The 6,254-nt window shown below is 48.8% G+C and overlaps 1 protein-coding gene across 1 annotated transcript in view; it reads left to right on the top strand.

Moving 5' to 3' along the window:
• The window catches only part of ahnak (AHNAK nucleoprotein), a 37,788-nt gene that overhangs the window by 5,797 nt on the left and 25,737 nt on the right, over positions 1–6,254 (top strand). The window contains exon 2 of the mRNA XM_079745423.1: positions 3,187–3,254. The gene's annotated coding sequence lies outside the window, so the exon portion shown is untranslated. The remainder of the gene's footprint in view (positions 1–3,186; positions 3,255–6,254) is intronic.

Genomic DNA, 6,254 nt, shown 5'->3' with positions numbered 1-6,254 from the left:
CCTGAACCAGGGCCTCTGAACCAGGGCCCTCTGAACCAGGGGCCTCTGAACCCCTCTGAACCAGGGCCCACTTAACCAGGGGCCTCTGAACCAGGCACCTCTGAACCAGGGCCCTCTGAACCAGGGCCTCTGAACCAGGGCCCTCTGAACCAGGGCCCTCTGAACCAGGGCCCACTTAACCAGGGGCCTCTGAACCCCTCTGAACCAGGGCCCTCTGAACCAGGGCCCTCTGAACCAGGGCCCTCTGAACCCCTCTGAACTAGGGCCCACTTAACCAGAGGCCTCTGAACCCCTCTGAACCAGGGCCCTCTGAACCAGGGCCCTCTGAACCAGGGCCCACTTAACCAGGGGCCTCTGAACCCCTCTGAACCAGGGCCCTCTGAACCAGGGCCCTCTGAACCAGGGCCCTCTGAACCCCTCTGAACTAGGGCCCACTTAACCAGAGGCCTCTGAACCCCTCTGAACCAGGGCCCTCTGAACCAGGGGCCTCTGAACCAGGGGCCTGTGAACCCCTCTGAACCAGGGCCCTCTGAACCAGGGCCCTCTGAACCAGGGGCCTCTCAACCCCTCTGAACCAGGGCCCTCTGAACCAGGGCCCTCTGAACCAGGGCCCTCTGAACCCCTCTGAACCAGGGCCTCTGAACCAGGTCCTCTTAACCAGGGCCTCTGAACCAGGGCCCTCTGAACCAGGGCCCTCTGAACCAGGGCCCTCTGAACCAAGGGCCCTCCGACCTAGCTGGTTGTTGCAGCAGGGGGGGTGGAGGGGCTGAGGGGTGGAGGGGTAGAGGGGTGGGGGGGCGGGCCTACAGCGCTGAAGGACAGTGGCGGCTCCGGATGGCTTCGGGCCGTGTTTGTTTCTCGCCAGGTGTAGTGGAGCCGCTAGAGTAATTGTCACGGTGACAGCGCAATAATGCACATGTTGATCTTTGAACGATGAAGATGATGACGGTGATGAGAAATGATGAAATGATGATCTGAATCTTCTCAGAGAGTCGTGTCTCGTATCTCCAATGTTTCACAGCCTGTGTGTAAACTGTGTGAATTGAGGCATGTGCTTATCTGATAGTGTGCATCAGCCATGTTTGTTCACGCTCGACTGGGGCAGTTTACCAGTCAGACCACTAAGAGGGAGGAAGGGTGCGCACAGGTAAACATCTGGGTCTGGTGTGTGTGTGAGTGTGTGTGTGTGTGTGTGTGTGTGTATGTGTGTGTGTGTGTGTGTGTGGGTGTGTGTGGGGGTGTGGGTGTGTGTGTGAGACACTAAGTAAGTGATTGTCAGAAAAGTTTGGGTGATTGAGTGTGTGACTGAGTGAATTCGGGTTGTGAGCGAGTGAGTGTGTGAGCCAGTGAGTGTGAGTAAGCGGTTGAGAAACAGGACATTTCTTGTTAGTCACCGCGGGGAGAGGCTTGGCACCCGTCCAGCTGGCCACCGGCACTATGAGGAATGTGAGTGTGACTGGAGGCCTGGGTGGGGTCGCTGTGGGCAGCAGGGAGGTGAACCTTAGCCAGTTGAGTGCAGCGTGCAAAGAAATAAACCAAAACCCACCTTGCATCGTCTTCTCTCGGTTTTACTTTTGCATAACTTTTCTGAGTCTTTCCTTCTTTGTTCACACACCCGCCCTCCCCCCAATGTTCACACTTAACCTTCAGTGTGAGTACAGCGTGCAGAGTAAAGGGCTCTCCAAGGCTCATGTGGTTCGCTCATCACCTCCTTCCTGACTTAATGTTTCATCCATAATTTCTCCCATTTGAAACATTTGTAGTACATATGTATTCTGTTTCTCCAAAACAACAACCAGACTCTGCCTGCCGTTCATCACAGCCTGCCGTCTCTCTCAGTGCTTTCACACAAAAGGCAGCTCTCTAAAAGGCAATGAATTAGATTTACCGCCTCTAGGGATGAAAAGAACTTGGAGAGTGTGGTTCAGAAATCCCAAACTACTGCTTTATTTTCAATCGTCTATGTGAGTTATATTTACGACTGCTCGCCTTTAGGTTCAATAGGCCAAATGGCACACACTAAGCATATACAACAGAGCATATATTTAACGAGAAATTAGGGGAGTTTAGCTGGATATCTAGAATTATCTCCCAAACACAGTTATTTGACACAGTTTCTTATATGTAACGAGCATTTTAGACTTTTGAAGAACCATGGGTTGGGGGTGGGTGTAATGACAGGGCTTTGCATGAGAAGAATGTTTTCTCTGTCTGCTACGGGACATGTTCCCACTAGTAGGATGGCTGTCTGTGGGACTCAAATCTGGTTGTTAGTATTGAAACGGGAGAGGAAAAGGGGGGGTCTCCACAGCATTGCATGATGGAGCTTTGCTCCTCCCATCACTGATGACGTTGAAACTGATCCTCTCTGCAACACATCTGTTATTTATTGTAAGAGGCGATTTGATTCACTGCAACAGGACGGTGTCGTAATGAATAACCGTCCACAGACAAATGATTAGTTTCACTAATCATTGAACCACTAATCACCCAACGTAGATAAATCCTAATGCCTGAGGTCTTGGGCGATGTTCTTGGTGTCATACAGCACACTGCTGCCCGTGGCCGGGTGTGGAATGAATGTGATCTTTATGAGGCCCCGTGTGGGGCCCCACTGTGTGGCGGTTACACGGGACCAAATCGCCGTCCAGTTGTTGCATAACTAATAAGGCGGCCGCATAGACACATATCGGTCTGTACACAGGAATGTTTCTACTAATGGAAACTTAAAGAGTGAGCTCCGTTTCTCCCTTCAAGCATCTCTGAAGGAAACGTGAAGCCAACTGCTATAGGAGCTGAAGTCATCCTGGAGAGGTCTTCTGCAAATGGGTGGATGGTTGCATTCTTAGGGCTAACTGCTGAAAAACAGAGCTGGGGCCAATATCCAGATCTGTGATTGGTTTAATGCATAAACTCGTGCTTATCAGAATAACAATTCTGATAGACTTCTTCACTGAGGAGAATTGGAAGATGAAAACCGTGACCAAAATGAAACAATGAGTCTCTTTAAAAGAGCTGGTTAGAATATGGGAGGAATATAGTTTGTTTCTGTGTCATTTCAACAAAACATTAAGTTATGAGGTGCAGTAAAGCATATCTCTGCTAGTGTATTTATGATTAGTGGTGTATAAAGTAAACCAGTATGTTAACAATATCCATCGTTGTTGTTTTTCTCATTGTGAACAGACTCTAGGAAGACGGGTGCTGAAGATCTAGAACCAGGGAGAACGTTGGACCTGCTTGAGCAATCCAAAGTGAGTACCCAAACAATAAAGAATACATGGTTTTATTGATCTTAAAAAGACAGCCTATAGTTTAGCTTGCCTCAAGGGGACGTTGTATTGTGTGGTTGTCGAACCATCTCCGCAGCGATTCTGGCATTGGGCCTTTGACAACAAGAGGAATGTTTGTTGCGAAGCATCCTTTGAACCTGGAAGGACGTGCCACCATTCAGCTGTGAATGAATTATGTCGTAGTAACCTGACACCTGGCTTCTCCTGCAAGCTGTGCTTCTGGCCTCCTTTAACCTCCCCCAAAACACATACTCACACACACACACACACACACACGACCACCTGTTTTGTCCGCCCGCTCCGTCCCCGCCCCCCTCTCACTGAAACAAGCCTGTCCAGAAGCAACCATTCCTACACTGTGTTCCTGTGTGCGTCTTGGCAGCTGCCAGGGTTAGATTTAGTTTTCAGAGTATAGAAGTCAGGACCCAAAAACAATGCACTTGACCCCCCGAAGCCCTTTTACATGCCTATGAGAGACCAGGAGAAAGGAGGCGTGTCCGGAACGTTTGGCGGTCTCTGGCTGGTTGAGAGACGCTTTTGTCTGGTCTGCTGACTCCATATATCCACAGGCTCTCTCTCTCTCTCTCTCTCTCTCTCTCTCTCTCTCTCTCTCTCTCTCCGTCTCTGTGTCTCTCTCTTTTTGTCTCTCTCTCTCTCTCCCTCTCCCTCTCTCTCTCTCTCTCCCTCTCTCTCTCTCTCTCTAACTCTCTCTGTGTCTCCCTCTCTCTGTCTGTGTCTCCCTCTCTCTATCTCCCTCTCTGTGTCTCCCTTTCTCTGTGTGTGTGTCTCCCTCTCTACGTATATCTTCCTCTCTGTGTCTCCCTCTCTTTGTCTCCCTCCACACAAACATATCATTACTGCAATACAAGATGATCAATAGAGAGTTCCATTCATCTTATTTTTTTAAGCCCCCTTTTATGGTTTTCCTCCTTAATTTCTTTTCCCTGTCAGTTTCCCAAAAGGTTTTCCAACCTTCCCTACCTGCAAATAAAACCATTGACTCCGGTCCCTGTCAGATGACATCATCAGTGATGACATCATCAGTGATGTCATCAAACGCTGTGTTTCCTCAGGAATGTCGCTCTGAAATGAGAGACAGAAGAAGAGAGGAGCGTTTGACTGTGGCCTTTCCATTTTTTCCTGTCTGTCTTATGATCCCATGAACAGACGACTCCTTATTGAGCCGATTGTCCCCCCCCCCCTCACACACATCACATGCTATCACTGATTGTTATTCCATTTCCACCATGCACTCTCGTATTTATGACATTTGGTCTGTATACTCTGAGGAGGGACGCTGTGTTGAGGACTGGTGGATGTGTCATTTGGTCATGGTCTTGCTCCTCCACACCGGCCCTGGAGCGGAGCCGGTCTCATGCTGTCACACGTTATTCTGACCGGAAGCACAAATATTTGGGCTGACTGGTGGCCCCCTGCGATGCCGCCCTCTGTTTCCATTATCAGACTATGTACTCTCCTCCACCTCCTCCTGCTGTGCTCCTCCTCCTCCCGTCCTCCTGCTTCGCTCTGCCTCCTCCTCCTCATGCTCCTCCTCCTCCTCCTGCCATAATGCCGTCAGGCTGAAGGCTGCATTCCACAGGAGACTTGTTGGCTGTCTCTCTGTCACAGCCCCCCACCCTATTCTCTTTCTAATCATATACATCTTGAAGTTTTCTCTCTGACACTTTCTCTCTGGCCTTCTCACACTTCCTTCTTACCCTTATAGATCTCTCCCCGTATTTGCCTCTCTCTCTCTCTCTCTCTCTTTCTTGCTCTGTTTGTCTCTCTCTGTCTCTCTCTGTCTGTCCCTGTCTGTCTCTGGCTGTCTCTGTCTGTCTCTGTCTCTCTCTGTCTCTGTGTGTGTGTGTGTGTGTCTCTGTCTCTCTCTCTCTCTTTCACTCTCGCTCTCTTAAATACGTTCCTTCCCTCCATTACATTCCGGCGTGTTATTTATTATTATTATTTTTTCTGTCTCGCTCTCTTTGCTTCGTGCCCCGCCCAGTAAAGTGAGTGGGTGCCAGGAACATGTCAGAATAGATCCATGGTGAAGAGATAGAGAAAGAGAGAGAGAGAGAGAGAGAGAGAGAGAGAGAGAGAGAGAAAGAGAGAGCGAGAGAGAGAAGAGTGCTAGAGCAATATGGTAAAAGTAGTCGTTAAAGATAGAGAGAGAGGAAGAGAAAAAGAGGTAGCATGGGAGTTTTAGGGTAATAGTGAAAGAGAGGGAGAGTAAGAAAGAGGGAGGGAGAGAGTTAGAGTTAAGGAGAGGGGGAGGTAGATTGTTAGATAGTAATTTAGAGAGAGAGGGAAAGAGAGAGAGAGAGAGAGAATCCAAAGAGTGCTAGAGCAATATGGTAAAAGTAGTCGTTAAAGATAGAGAGAGAGAGGAAGAGAAAGAGAGGGGACTGGGTGCAGCCTTATTGTGGGATGGAGAGGAACAGAACACAGTGGTTTGTCCTCCTTTTCGTGCAGGGAGTTGATTGGAATACATACACAGCTATTGCTTTTTGCCTTCCTTTCTGAGTATGGCTTTCTATTTTTTATGTCTCTCAAAGTCAATAATTTAACTCAACCAGCTGAATGTTCCTGCCAGGCCGGGGGGGCGGGGGGGGGGGGACTTATATTTATATTTTAAGCACAGGAATACAGAGTATGTCACACAAACATTTCAGTGCACATCCTGTATGTGTATGTGACAAATAAAACCTTTGAATCTGGAATCTCAAACAAACAAATTGATCCACCTTCTAAAAAGATTCAAACATCCCGTTTAGCAACTGTACAAACAAACAACGAAAAGAGACCGAGGGAACAGAGAGAGAGATGGATGAGGTATATATTTAAGGATATGAGAGGTTTTCAGATGTGTCTAGCCGCTAGCAAATGGGTAGCGTCATGTTTGGCATGAGCTGCCAGTGGTATCTCTACTGTTGTCTGTGTCTCTGTAATCTCTCCCCGATGCCC

Source organism: Pollachius pollachius, assembly GCF_949987615.1.
Source record: "Pollachius pollachius genome assembly, chromosome: 10".
NCBI classification, from domain to species: Eukaryota; Metazoa; Chordata; class Actinopteri; order Gadiformes; family Gadidae; genus Pollachius; species Pollachius pollachius.
The sequence above is the reverse complement of the archived record's forward strand: the minus strand, read 5'-3'. Positions and strand labels throughout refer to the sequence as shown.